Source organism: Prionailurus viverrinus, chromosome D3 (assembly GCF_022837055.1).
Source record: "Prionailurus viverrinus isolate Anna chromosome D3, UM_Priviv_1.0, whole genome shotgun sequence".
NCBI classification, from domain to species: domain Eukaryota; kingdom Metazoa; phylum Chordata; class Mammalia; order Carnivora; family Felidae; genus Prionailurus; species Prionailurus viverrinus.
This window is the reverse complement of record NC_062572.1, coordinates 8,237,654-8,252,638: the sequence shown is the minus strand read 5'-3', so window position 1 is coordinate 8,252,638 and position 14,985 is coordinate 8,237,654. Positions and strand designations below refer to the sequence as shown.

Sequence of the window (14,985 nt, the reverse complement as noted above, 5' to 3'; positions counted from 1 at the left end):
AGGAATTACTACTTTTTCCATCTATCAGATTGGCAAAGACCAAAAATGTAATAATAGCACTATTTTGGTGAGGCTACAGAGAGTATGAATTGGGCACCCTTATGAAAGGAAATTCACTAGGGCACCTGGGTGGCTCAGTAGGTTAAGCATCCAACTTCGGCTCAGGTCAGGATCTCACGGGTTCGGGAGTTTGAGCCCCGCATCGCATCAGGCTCCCTGCCGTCAGCGTGGGGCCCACTTTGGATCCACTGTCCTCCTCCCCTCTGCCCCTCCCCCCCCAAGCTCGCTCCCTCTCACTCCCTCTCTCACTCTCTCAAAAATAAACAATAAACAAAAAAAAAAAAAAATGGAAATTCACCAATATCTAACAAAACTCCAAATGAATATACCTTGGACTTAGCAATTCCTCACCTGAGTATTTACCCTACAGACAACCTCACACATGTAAAAAGTGATTTCTTGTGGCAGTATGATTTGAAATGACCATCCACAGGGGACTGAGTAAAAAAGATGAGGTACATGTATCCCCAGAGAAAACATGAGTTTATTTTACAAGAGGTGACTCTTGGGGCACCTGGGTGGCTCAGTCGGTTAAGCATCAACTTTGACTCAGGTCATAATCTCACGGTTCGTGAGTTCAAGCCCCTCATCGGGCTCTATGCTGACAGCTCAGAGCCTGCAGCCTGCTTTGGTTCTGTGTCTCCCTCTCTCTCTGCCCCTCCCCAACTCACACTTTGTCTATCTCTCTCTCTCAAAAATAAACATTAAAAAAGTGTTTTTTAATTAAAAGAGGTAACTCTACACAGCCTAATATGAATTAGCTCCATGACACACTGTTACACGGAAAAAAAAAAAACCACAGCATTAGTATGCTGCTATTTTGACGTAACAGGAAAAAGGCCATACGTGTGAAAATCACTATATATGCAACAGCATATTTCTGGAAAGGTATATACGAAAACGGTTAACAGTGGCCTCAAGAGAAAATGACTAGTTTGCAGAAGCAAGGGGACAGGGTGGGAAGGACTAACTTTCCACTGGGTACCATGGACAAATAGTAACTCTTCTGAGATGAATTCTTAAAAGAGGACAGCTGTGACCATGATAGGAGTTGGGATAATAAACCTTGAGGGCTGAGGCAGGGGGAGGGGGCAGCTGGTCCCACTCCTGTTCTTCTATCCCATCCTTACTGTGTCTGAGAAAGAAACCATTAACTGTGTTCCTGCCATGGCTTCCCTATCAGTGAAAGAATCCAACACAAGTTCAAGGTTCTCTGCGGTCCAGCTTGCTATGTTGAGTATTCCCCAGGAAAAGAAAAGCAGGGCCTTTGAAGTTCAACTGCCTGGGCTCACTACACACAAATGACTTAGCCCCACCTCAGCCTCAGTTTTCTTATCTATAAAATGGGAGGTAACCCATTAGTCATGAGGATTAAATAGCTAGCACTCAGTATCATGTCTGGTACCTGGTTAAGTGCTCAAAAAGCTATTCTTTCAATTACCTATTGAATGCCTACTAGGCTGGGTTTTGCCAGCCGTGTTCCAGAATGTTCCTAAGAGCTACTGACGTCCAATTGAGCCAGCCTGCTCTTGTATGGGTTCCACAGACCTCCCAGGGCAGGGGAGCAGAGCAGCACCAGTGACCTGTCTTCCCTCCCAGAACCACCTCTGATAGGACTGCAGCGTTCCTGAAAAGAAAACTGGTCTGGCAGCACCTAAGAAAGTTAATGGAGAATTTTTTTCTTGCCAAGAGAAAAACAATTGCTTATCGATCTTCACTTCAGGCCAAGGACACCAAGCCATCTGCCCCCAGCAAAGCTGCTTTTAATCAGTCTCCTTGACAAACTGGCGTCTGGCCAGGGCCTTGGCCCTTGAGGTCTGGAGGAGGCGGGAGAGGAGAAATGCTCCAGCTGAGATGGAGATGGGGGCCTCTGTGCTGCAGGGGCAGGTGTGTCTGGGTCTCAGGAAGGAGAGCCCAGACCTCAGGGCCTGGAGGCCACCTGGAGCCTGCCCACCCCCACCCCGTCTGCAGCAAGGCCTGATAAGCAAGCCGGTCATTCACCCAGAGGAGGGTCATTTTCTACCACTGACCCCTACAGAGTCTGGCTCTGCCCAGCTTTGGGGACACAGATTCTACAAGGGCACAGGCTCTATAAGGATCTGATGAAACCTATCAACACTCTGCCCAGGGCAGCAGAGCCTGGGTGCCTCACTCGGTTAAGCAACCCACTCTTGATTTCAGCTCAGGTCACGATCTCACAGTTTGTGAGTTAGATAGAGCCCTGCCTCGGGCTCTTTGCTGACGGTGCAGAGACTGCTTGGGATTCTTTCGCTCCTCTCTGCCCCCCTCACCTGCTTGTGCTCTCTCTTTCTCTCTCAAAATAAATAAATAAACTTAAAAAAAAAAAAAAAAAAAAACACTCTGCCCAGGAGAAAAAAATCATACAAAGACAATGGTTTGCATAACAACAGCAATAGCTAACATCCAACTGAGCATTTACCTTGCACCAAGCAGGGCTCAGCCTGGTTCATTTGATCCCCCCAGGCTCTCTGCCAGGGAGGAACTGCTAAGCAAGGTATTTGGGGGTGGGGGGGGGAGCAGAATAAGAGGACCTTTCCGCAAAGCTCCTTGGGTTTGACTAAATGCTAAGAGTCCTCTCCCTGGAGCCTCCGGCCCCAAACCTGGGTCCTCTCTCCCTGCCCTCGAAGGCCTCCCCATCTCCCCAGGGCTGGCGGTGGCAAGCTCCCCCACCTCTCACGGGGTGACTCAGAGCCACCAGCCCCTTCCCGAAGCAGATGGACCAGGCTCCGGGCCAGGGTGAAGGGAAGCACTGCTTCCTCTGCCAGGAAGCCCAGTGGCCCTGGCCTCTTGGAAGCGTGCTCTCATTTCCTGGGGGTCGTTTCCAACCTGCGCCTGCTCACCAAATACAGAGCCACCACAGAGCCCGGGATAGCAAGTAGCCAGTGTGCCAGGGACGTGTGCCCCAACCTGAGAACAGCCTACACGGTTCCGGGCACCATGGGACAACATGGGGGCCCCAAATAGCTGTAAGGATGCCTTGGCCAAAGCCAGCAATGATGTCCTCCCTGAGATAACAGGCTTGGCCAGCCACCTCCTCTCTTACGTGGGGAAGCTGAGGCTCAGGGAGGTCCTAAAGGAAATTCACTCACCCATTTGTTCTTTCAAGTAATTACTGAGGACCTACTATGCGGTGGATAAACAAAACATGTGATTTCTTAAAAGCACAAACGACTGTATAAGTACAAGCGGGGAGAAACCAAGACAAAAGAGAACAGATCAGAATGGGGGGCGGGTCAAGGAAGGCCTTGCTTGGTGAAATTGTATTTAGGCTGAGACCCACAGGGTGAGTAGGTGGTGAGGGGGCAGGAACTTGCTCCAGGAGGAGTGAGCTCTGAGAAGTCCCCAAGGCAGTAAAGGCGTGGGAGGGCTGAGGAACAGAAACACCACCCCACCCCTCCTGGAACTGGAGGCCGGTGTGAGCATGAGTGTGAGTGCGAGTGTGTGCAGGGGCTCTGGAAAGGAAGCTGGAGGGGCTGGAGACAAGAACTTTATAGGAAGCTGATGGAGAACACAAAGGGCAGCCCAGGGCAAGGTCACAGGGACCCCATTAGGCACCTGTTATAGACTGAACTGTGCCCCTCGAAAAAGATATGCTGGACTTCTAACCCCAGGACCTCAGAATGTAACTTAATTTGGAGACAGGGTCTTCACAAAGGTTATCAAGTTAAAATGAGGTCACTAGGGTGGGTCCTACTCGAATATAACCAGTGTCCTTATAAAAAGGGGAGAATTTGGACCTAGGGCCACACAGGGGAGAACCCCATGAGAACATGAAGGCGGACGCATGTTCAAGCCAAGGAAGGCCAAAGATCACCAGCAAGCCACCAGAGAGAGACATGGAACAGATTCTCCCTCCCGGCACCTTGATCTAGGACTTCTGCCCTCCAGAACTGTGACACAATGCAGTTCTGCTCTTGAAGCCCCCCAGGCTGTATCCTCCCTCATAGCAGCCCTAGCCAACTAAGGCAGCTCCCACCTACCCAGGGAAGCCCACTGCCTCAGAGGCCACGGATTCAGAAGAGTTTCCCAACGCACGAGCGCGAGACCTGGGAGGCTCAGCTGGACTGGCCAACACAGCGCTAAGGTTTGATGCCAGCAAGAATATTCCAGATTCGGGCCTTGGCCCAGCCAAACAGTCTTATCAATTCGGTGACACCAACTCTTAGCAATGTATCTCCCTCAGCACTCCTTAGTTTGGAAGCACTAAAACTGTCTCCCCAGAAGACAAAGGCCCTCCCTTGGCAGACGGCAGGAAGGATAATGCTGGTGTTAGCGTGCACAGACCCGGTGCCCATCACAGTCCTTAGAGCAAAGAGGTGGCAAATGGTGACTCTCGGGTGACATCTGGCCACCAACCTATTTTGCTTGGTCTACCCTGTGTCTAAAACTATTTGAATGAGATGTCAACATTTCAAAGCCGGCACATTTCAGATAAAAGTCATAATTTCCAGAGTCTCTTAAAGTACTGGACATTCTGATAGCACTGGGTCCATATTCTCTCCTGGCAACAACCCACTGCAGCTTTGGACAGGAGATAAGGTCAGTCCTCACCACTTCCCCTTGCCTCCTCAACACCCAGGACAGGCTGAGTGCCTGTCACACGCCCCCTCCCCCTTTTCCACATCTCACCCCTACAGGCCTTGCTTGGAGATGCATCAGATGACAGCGCTAAATTAGGGCACACGTCGGTGGTCACCTGCTCCAACCATTTCATTTCACCAATGAGAAAATGAACGTCCAGAAAGATTTACTGATTTGCCCAAAGTTAAGCAGTGGTTCCAGGAAAAGCTAAAATTGGTCTGAGTTTTTCAAGAAGGGGCTAAAAATTGCAAGTACAGCCCTGCAATGTCCACATGTTGCATCCTGAATAAAGTCCAGGCTGAGCAAAATCTCTAACAAAGGGGAGCAGACAGCCCATTCCTCTGACTTCCAAAACCTCCACCTGCTCAAGAGGGGTACAAAGACATGGGGTCTTAGGGTGATCAGAAAAGAAATGCATAGGATTTGGGAATGGAGACAGCAACCTGACTTAACTTCTAAGTGCCAAGGCTTTGCCTTTCTTGTTTACTCCTCAACTCTAGGACCTAGAACTTTCCAGAACACTGTTGGCACTCAGTAAATATTGGCTAGTAAATATAGTAAATATTGGCTAGAGGCCGTTGCTTGTATCACTCATCCCAAGTCTGCTCAGAAGTTTTCTTTACTTAGCCTTGAATCTATCTATGTTCCTTTAGTTTATAGCAGCAGCCTGATTTACATCTGGGAAACCACTCTTTCTTGTGAAAGGTGATTCCATGTAGCTGTCTGCACCATCAACTTCAGGGGTTCCCATATAACTTAAGTCTGCTCAATCAGGCGTGAATTTCTCTGGTCAAGTGATTTGATTCAAGAGTAGGTGTGTGACTTAAGTCAGACTACCAAGTCTTATTCTAGGGTTTGGCAGAAGTATTGCAAATGTCTCTTTCTATGGTACTTGGAACAAGAAGGATGGATTTCTAGAGTTATCAGGGGCTGGGGAGAACCTTGGCTTAGAATAAAGTCAACAGAGAGAGAAGAGAGGTGACAGAGAAGAACTGAAGCTGGAGACATTGTATGGGTACCTGGATCCAGCCATGCCTGAAGTCCATAGATACCAGAAGCTTTTAACTACATGAGCCAATACCTATTTTTGCTTGTTAGTTTGTGATTGGTCTTCTGTCACTTACAACCAAGGGTCTTGACTGATAGACAACCCAGAGCTGATTGACAGAAAAGCTTCCCCACTAAGCTTCTTGACAGATCAACAGTTGCCTACGCCTTAAGGCTCTTAACCAGGCCAAACCACCAGGCAGCTGCAGGTTCCCTGGTAACCCAGATAGCCTTCACCTTGACAGTCAGGCAGAAACCAGAACTTCCAAAGTCTTTTTTTTCTCTCTCTAACCTTAAATAAAAAAATCAAGGATGGGGAAAGGAAGGGCCGATAAATAGGACAGAGCAAAGGAAAGAAAGTGACCAGCACCTTCAGTACAAGAAATGTATCACTGTAGCAGCAGCCATGGCAGCTTTAGATGGGAGCCAGCCACCTGTAGTGCTTGCCAAGTGGCAGGCACTATTCTAAGCACTTTGCATGTATCATGTCATCTAACTGTCATAACAACATTAGGAGTCATGTCAAGGTATCATGCTTATTTCACTGGTGAGGAAACTGAGGCAGAGTCCAAGTGACTTGCCCACAATCAAACAGTGCTTTGGGAAAGCACAGGTGTGAAACCAGAGGCTCCTGGAGAGATGGGGCATGGTGATCAAGTGCACATCCCTTCTCCTGCACACAGCAAATGCTCCCTATACTGAGGCTATTGCCAAGAAAGCATTCTACGGCCAGCAAGTTCAAGCCCCTCAACTGGCCTGAATTTATATTAAAACAAAAATTTTTATCTCTAATCCCACCATGCTAACTTTATTCTTTTCATCTTCTCCTCTAACTCTTGTCCACATACATCACTTTTTGCAAGATGTAAATTAAAGTGTGCATACAACTTTGCGTCCTTGCTTACGTATGTCAAAACAATTTGTGCATACTCCCAAGGCTTTCATCATCAGCGTGAAGGGCTGCAGATGGAGTCCCTTGGACCCAGGGAGGTGAGGCGACCTCCACGAGGCAGCCCAGCAGGTCTCCAGGGCTAGAAAACCAGGAGTCCTGACCCCTGCAGCCCCATGTGCCCTGGGGGCCAGGATGCTTACAGAGCAAGAAGCCCAGGTGTCTTCCTTTGAGGCTACTGATTGGTGGATAAGAGAGTGTCGTGGAGAGTGGCTGGGATCACACAGCCAGGTGCACACTGGTGGTCCCCACCTTGAAGAGCCAGGAAAGGCGACTGGGTGGGTGAGTGTGGAGTGGGTGTTGGGGGTATTTGGCAAAGGGAGGTGGGAGCCATTTACTTCTTTCCTCCTCTCCTACTGCATCTTTCACTGAACCAAAGGAAGAGACAGGGAAACAACTGGAATTTCAGTTTGTAATGAAAAGAAAAAGACCTGGACTCCAACATTCTGCAGCTTGGCAAGCAGGAGATAGAAGGGGCCAGCTCAGAACCCACAAGCACCCCTGCCTTGCCCACCCACAGGGCTCCTCCCTCCCTCCCTCTTCCCTGCTGTTTGGAGGTGATGCTAAATCTAGTTCCCTCCCTCCACAGCCTCCAGCACAAAGCAACCCCAGCTAGTAGGGGCAAGGAGGGGCTGGGAGCTGGCTCTGCCTCTGAGGGACCCACACCTGGACACAGAAGACAGGGGAATTGTCTGGGATGAATCTAAATAAACTCTCTTTCCATCAGAAGCCTCAAAGGCACAATCCCAATGCACCTTTAAAAACCCATGAGGGAGGTGTTCTTTCTTCCACATCCTGCCCCCACCCAAACCACTAGTTCTCCATTTAAACTACTCTAGCCGAAGCTTATCTCTAGCACCACCCATGATGCCCCTTCCCCCATCCACTCACCTTCTACCTCATGCCCTTGTAGGCAGAGGGGCAAGGCCTTGGCCTGGGGAGGGATGAGGGGGCATTTTCTTGGGGGACCATCCTCTCTCCTCTCCAGGTTGGAATTAGCATTTTTATCTCTGCAACTGCCATCTCTCAACTATTTACAGAAGCCAACAGGATAAAAAGAGACAACATAAAAATAGTTGCTCAGCAGCTTTCAGGATGGGGTGGGGGTGGGGGTACAACAGACTCTTGGAATTTTCTTGCTCTCCTTTTCAAAAGGGAAAATGCTAGAATTATTTATCTTTTCCAAAGCACTCCCAGAGAGTTCACAGATCACTCACCTGGGAGTTCTCTGGGGACAGGGACCAAGTCCCAGCGCCCCTCAGCTCCGAGGACAGGGCTTGTCACCAACCCCCCTCCCCCAAAAGTGTAGGTTCAGTTCAGTAAAATATCATCAAAGTTCCAGAGCCAGCGCTAAGTGAAACGCGGCGCCCTGCTCTGCCCTGTTTCCATCCAGCCTTCCAAAAACACGAGGCAGTCAAAAACACAAAACAAAACAAAACTTGGCTTTTCTCTATGCTTAACATGTTTCATAATTGAAGAAAAAAGTTCAGCAGCACCACTACCAACACGACAGAAATGGAAAACACTGACGCCTGAAATCACTCCTTCCCCGTTTTGGTCACTAACATCCCCAGCAAGGAATGCTGGAGCCAGAGATCTTCAGAGGAGCAACGGCACCCACCTCCTTTGAAATATGCCAGATTTGGGTTGTGTTGAGGAAGGGATCCAATCAGGGAAGAAAGAAAAAATAATCACTTAAAACCTTATTTTTTCAGAGAGCAAAACCATACCCTCCTGGAAAAGGGGGATTCCATTCCATAAGAAAATGGGCATCATCCGCCAGCATATTATATTAAAAGGTATGTCAGGAAACTATACAGATCCCAGGGGCTTGGGCCTTGATTTTCTCATCTGTAAAATGGAGCCGCTGTGACCTAGCTAGAGGGTAGCTATGGTGTCCATCTTCTGTGTGAAAGCCAGCTCACAGTTAACCCCCAAAAAGACAGTGTCCTCTCCTCCTCTTTGCACTCCTACTCAGCTATCAAACAGGGAAGGGCTGAGGGGCTAGTCTTTTCTGGGCTTCCTCCCAGCTTGGTTTTTGCTAGATTTCCAATTTCCGTGGTGGGCATTTCTGGCCAAGCTGTCGGGAGACTGAGCTGACTCCATGCCCGGCCACAGGGTTAGGGCTCCATCTGTCTGGTGAGGCTTTCTCTGCTTTGTGGATTCCCTTACCTAGAAAAAGTCTCACAAAATACATACCGATAAGATGACATGGGGACCTACATTTAACAAATCATCTCGACTGAAGAGAATGGAACTGAATGAAATCCACACTCTCCCTTAAGATCACATGTGTCACACCTGTGCACTGACCCTGGAGGCACTGAGCTTTGGGAGGAAGCAGGGTTCTTGTGGAGGGGGGCGAGCGAGACGCAGGGAGTTCTGAAAACCCTATTCCAGGAAGCTGTTCCCCAACTGATTTCAGAAACCCTTCCTTCCATGACCCTCTTCCTGCAAACAGAGAGACACAATAATGTCTTATGCCCAGAGGTTTATTAATTGGGGGCTGAGAAGGCAGAGGAACGCACAAAGTGGCCTTAAGAAACCCTTGTGTTGGAAACAACCCAAATATCCACCAACCGATGAAAGGATAAACAAAATGGGGTCTATCCATACAAGGGAATATTACTCAGCCATAGAAAGGAAGCACTGACAGAGTCTACAGCATGGATGAACCTTGAAAACATTATGTTCCACGAAAAAGAAGCCAGACACAAAAGGTCTCCTGTTATTAACAGGCCAAGAAGGCGACAAGCACAGCCTGAAAGAAAAAAAGGCCATTCCAAAACAGAGACGCAATTTCCTTAACTTCCAGGAAAGAAGACCAGAAATGAGGGAGAAGGCCGTTGCAGCACCGTGGAGCCAGGCATGCCTGAACCCCACACCCGGGGCCTGTAACCCAAGGGGGAGGAGCTAACTGGAAAAGCAAAACATCTAGGGGAAAATAGCAACACAAGGCCCTCTGACCCAAAGGAAAATCTGAAACAGCATTTGTCCCAAGTCTCCAGGATTGGGAAAGGATATGGGAGCTCTCTGCTTCCCATAGCCACTGGGAGGCAGCCCGCCGGGGAGAGGAAGGTTCTAAGTGACCCTAACCAAGTTACAGTATTTCGCCTCTCTGAGCCCTTCCATTAAATGGGTTCATGATGGGGTGAGGACGACTCTGTCACCCATGTTAAAATCTGAGCCAAAATAGGCCTGGCCTGCCCCACCCAGTCCATCCCTTCCTGAGAGTACTGTCTCCCCACCTTGTAGCCCATCTTGCTTCCAAGTTAACATTCTCAAGGAGAGAACTCTGGGTTACTGCAGAAAGTTCCCTCTGCTAGGTGAGATCCCTCCCCTCCAACTCCCATCCAATCTGGTTTTTTTTGTTTGTTTGTTTTTAAGCCCATCCCTCAAGGCTGAGCACAAAGGACACCTCTTTCTGGGAGCCTCCTGGATTCATACCAGCCAGAAGAGATTTCACCAGAACCTCCATTGCCATCTGCTTCCTTCATTGCCACCACACTTATTCCTCCTGGTGATTCTCAACAGGGATGCTCCTGGCATTCAGGGCAGGACAATTCTTTACGCCTGGCATGGATCTGGCCTGCTTGCCTGACATTTTGAATCCCTGGCTCCCACCTACCAAAGCCAGAAGTGCTCAGCATCATTTTGACAACCAAAGTCACCAGACACTTTTCCAAACTCTTGCCAGGAAGGTAGGACCACCCCGATGGGAACAAAGGTATTAGGAATATGTTTGGCTTCTGGCCCACTCACAACTTGGGAGCAAGGGCAAGCCCAGTCAGCACCATGCCTGCTTAGATCTGTGTCCACATAGACTGGTTTAGTAAACAATTCTGGGCCTCTCAAAAAGCTGGGGGACTCTGCAAGGGACTCTGCTCTAAAACGAGCGGGCTCTAGGGCCTGACATACCCGGGTTGGCTGTGTGACCCCCAGGGCCAGTTACTTAACCCCTCTGACCCCTCTATAAAATGAGGCTAACTCCCAGCAATGCTGCAGGATTGTTTCCACCCTCAATCTCCTCATCTCTACAATGGGAATAAAAAATTTCTTCCTCTAGGATGTTGGTAGGAAATGAGAGGATGCATGTAACACACAGCACAGTATTTAGGGACTCATCAAATGATGGCTATTACTTTTTATTACAAAAATACACTGTGCTCTCACTACCAGTAGCTGTTTTCCTATGTCAGAAGGGTTTATGATGAGCAATCTGGAAGGAGATTTGAAGGCTCACCATGAAGCTGTATTTGCATAGCATGCACCCAGTTAATTCTTAAATTGCATGTTTCTGTGGGGTGGTTTGAGAGGAGGGGGGCTAACGTCCCCAAAGCCCTCCCCAGGTTGCCCTACCTCCCCCTGAGAACAAGGGAGCCTATGGGGATGGAGAACTCTCTCTTCCCTCACCCCGTGGGGGCAGAGCCAGGGGAGGGGATGTGGTAAACGACAGTACCACTCTAGGGCATGTGAAGTTTCTATCTCTAGGGCTGTGGGGACTCCCAGAGTGAGGAAGATAAAAGTTGCCCCTAAGGAAGTGGACACTAGAAGTCCCACGCCAGGCCAGCGAGCCCTCTCTGAGCTCCCCGCCACACGGATGCCATCCCTCTCCGACCAACCTTCTGCGGGAGACAGGAGGGGATAAGGTGCAACCTCCTCAGCGCCAAGTGCAAGCAGCAGAGCGGCTGGCAGAGCTGTGAAAACACCCCGCTTCCCAAACTGGGCAGTGCAGAGAGTGGGGGGAGCCTGCAAGAGCTCCAGGAACCAAGACCCAATGCTAAGCGGGGCTGGGCCCAGATTCCCCGCGTCCCCAGGAGTCAAGCAGAGGGTGCCGGTGAAGGCACCTCTCTGCACTCACTGAGTGCTGCGGTCCCGAGGTAAATTTAGGTCAAAAGGACCGAGCCAGCGCGGTTCCGGAGGGCGGAGGCAAAGGGCCGACTAAGAGAGGCAAAGGTCCCCAGGCCCCGCAACTGCTGATCCAGGGTCCTGCCGCCTGGTGTCCAACCTACCAGGGCCTGGGCTTGCCCCCAAGACAAGCGGGGTGCGGGGGTGGGGTGCTCAAAGTCCGTCGGCCCTCTGCTCTCCTGCGCTCTGTAGCTTTCCCCACCTGTCAAACGCGAGGGGGTGGGCCTAGGCCGCCTCCAAGATCCTTGACGGCCCCGGCCGCGGGTGATACACGGGTTCCAAACTCCGGGACCGCCCCTGCCACCCCCGGCCGGGCGCGGCCCAGCCGAGGAGGCTACCCCGAGGCTCCGGGCGCCCCGAGGACGCGGGGGGAAGGGGCGCCGGGGGACCGGGTCCCCCCACGTGGCGGGGCGTGGGGCGGCGCACGTGGGGTCCTTTCGGTGGAGGGAACCTGGGGCCGGCCTCTGGGCTTTGTCTGCAATCCCGGCAGCGGCCCCCAGCCCCTAGGAGGCGAGGGCGTCCGGGACTGCGGCGCTGCGGCCCCGACCCGCGGCCCCGCTCCCGTCAGCTCACCTGGGCTCCGCGCCGCCGCCGCCTCCCGCGCTCTGCGCCCCCGGCTCGGCTCCGCTGGTCTCGGCGCGGCCACGCGCTCCACTCCGCGGCCCCGGCGGGCGCGCAGGGGGCGGGGACGGGAGGAGCCGCCCGGTCCCGGCTGGAGCGCGACGCCGCCGCGGGCTGCGCGGGGATTGGCCGCGGCCGCTGGAAACCCGGGCGCGGAGCCGCCCTCGGCGCGCCCCCGCCGGCTCGGCCCCGCTCGGGTGAGGGCGGGGAGGTGGGAGCCGGCTGAGACGAAAGTAGCGGCAAGGCTGGCGGGGGGGGAGAAGGAGAAGAAAGGGGAGGAGGCGGCGGCGAGGGGAAGTGAGGCGGGGCCGGGAGCGGTGGAAGGAGGCCGCGGACCCGCGAGGAGGGGAGAGACCTGCCGGGCGTCCGAGCGCGAGAGGCTGCGCGGCAACTTTGCCCCCGTCCGCGGCGCGCCCCTACGCCCGTTCTCTCCGCGGCGGCTGCGGCACCCTAGGGCAGGCCGGACGCGCGGGCAGCGCTCGCATTGTTTGGCCAGACGCGGGGACTGCAGGGCGGCGGCTGAGTCGTGGAAAGTTCCCCAAGCCCGCGGGACACCCAGGGTCCCGCCTCGCGGCCTGGCTTCCGTCCCGGGGCTGCTGCCTCTGCACCAGCTGCCGGGAGGTGGATGCGGCCTGATTCGGGTCACCGCTCATTCGGGGAACCCCCTTCCTCACCCGCCTCTCCACTGACCACCGCTCGGGGCCTGCCCTAAAGGCTGGGGAACACTGTTCCTTTCCCACCCCCACTCCACCGGATGTACCAAACTACTCCAAACCCAATGAAGTTCTAGCTTTCCCCCAAAACTACTTAGATGCTTTTTGTGAGATACATCATATTCTTCACAGTCTACCCCTTTGGGTGCCGTACTTTGCTGGAGCCTTAAGAGTGTGTTTAGTCCCCCATCTGGGACTAAACAGCACTGCAGGGGGAGGGAGAGAGAAGACCTCAAGGGTTACCTGACCTGCCGGCCTTAGATGGTTTTGAAACCCAGTCCTGAACCAAAAGTTACCCAAGGGATGTCTTCCCTGACCCTGCCAAGAAGCCAAAAGGGAATCAAGTCCAGAGGGGAGTCAAAGGCCAAAGTAATTAAAGGTTCAAAGTCCTCTTGTCAACTGGGTGGATTTCTGTTGAGGTCCTCTGGTATTTCCATGCTACAGGAGCCCTCATAGACAATTCAGAGCTTTTGGATAAGACGTACACCCTTTCTGATATTCACCAGGTCTCATGCTTTTGTGGTAATAGTGAAAACCCGGAAATAGCCTTCCTAACTGTTCATCAGGGGAATGGGTAAACAAAACGTGTTATGGCCGTTTGATGGGATACTGTCAATAGTTCAAAGGAGTACATTACATCTATTTGCACACATATGGGAAGATCCCCAAACCAGAATGCTGTGTAAAGGAGCAAGTTGCAGAATACAGTATGATGTACAGTTTGTATTTAAAACCCCCACATAGTCTATCTTGTTCATGGACACATGCTTACACATAAGTGTTTTTTAAAAAGGTTAATAGGGATTGGCTGTAAATTAAATTCATGACAATCTGCTACAAAGATGGGAGTAGGGACAGAGAATAGAGACAAGCAACCCAGACGGTTTTGTGCCTTTCACTTATGAATGTATTTGAAGCAAATGGTAAAATGTTAAGTCAGTTCTGAGTGGTGGATGCATAGTTCTTTATTTTTCTATAGTTTGCTATATTCTCCCCCAAAATATGTATTAGGGAGCATTTTGAACATATCTGACTCTATGTCAGGGGTCAGCAAACTTTTTTTGTAAAGGGCCAGATAGTAAATATTTTTGGCTTTCAGGCCATGTGGTCTCTGTGACAACTTCTCACTCTGCCATTCTAGCAGCCATGGACAAAAATAAATGAATGGGTGTGGCTGTGTTCCAATAAAACTCTTATTTACAGACACTCAAAGTTAAATTGTATTTCATTTTCCCATGTCACAAAATATTATTGTTTTGATTTCTCTTCAACCATTTAAAAATGTTTCAACCAATCTCAGCTAGCAGGACTTCTAAAAACAGGCGACATGTCAGATTTGACCCATGTGAGCAATAGCTTGGCAACCCCTGCTTTACTAAAGAAACCAAAATAGATATTGGTTGATGTCTGTACCTGCTACTGGTTAAAATATACAATTATGTATGTTTATATCATGTTACTAAATCATCTATGTCTTATTAGAACACTATAACTAACAGGCAGAAACTTAGATATACATACAGCTGTATAAAGCAAAAAGCCAGTTATGTGAGATAGGCAAGAAAGTGCCCATTCAAATCCAAACTCTAGCCCAAGATCCACTACTTTCTGCAAGAAGTTCCTGAAATGTTATGACCCAGGCCCTCCTTGATCTCTCCCCTCTCTGACCTCCTGTGGCAAGGACTATACCACGTAATGGATGCTCGGCCACCAGGTTGTCTCTATTCCTTCCTTTTCACTAATGGGTTCAGACTTGCCAAGAGAGCTATAAATTCCTGGAGGACAGATGAGTACCGCATCTGAAACATTTGTTTACCTTTAGCATTGTGGTTGAAAGCAGTGACTTTGGAGTCAAAACAGATGTAGCTCAAATCCCAGCTTTGCTAGTTACCAGGTCTATGGTCTTAGACAAGGGATTTCGGTTTCATCAGCTGTCAAAGGGAGATAACAAACCTAGTTCACAGGTTCAGTTTAAATACAATTACGTGTGTGAAGATAACAGCTTGGTGCCTGGCATGTATGTGCTCAGAGGTGCTAACTATTAATATACTTAGTACAGAGCTTAAAACCCCATCAATTATGTGC

At 50.6% G+C, this 14,985-nt stretch overlaps 1 protein-coding gene across 4 annotated transcripts in view; it reads right to left on the bottom strand.

Annotated features, from left to right (window-relative positions):
- CAMKK2 (calcium/calmodulin dependent protein kinase kinase 2) overlaps positions 1-12,287 on the bottom strand; it is a 47,799-nt gene extending 35,512 nt beyond the window's left edge. For all 4 annotated transcript variants that reach the window (XM_047827339.1, XM_047827341.1, XM_047827340.1 and 1 more), the window contains exon 1: positions 12,140-12,287. The gene's annotated coding sequence lies outside the window, so the exon portion shown is untranslated. The remainder of the gene's footprint in view (positions 1-12,139) is intronic.
- Positions 12,288-14,985: the final 2,698 nt, after the last annotated feature.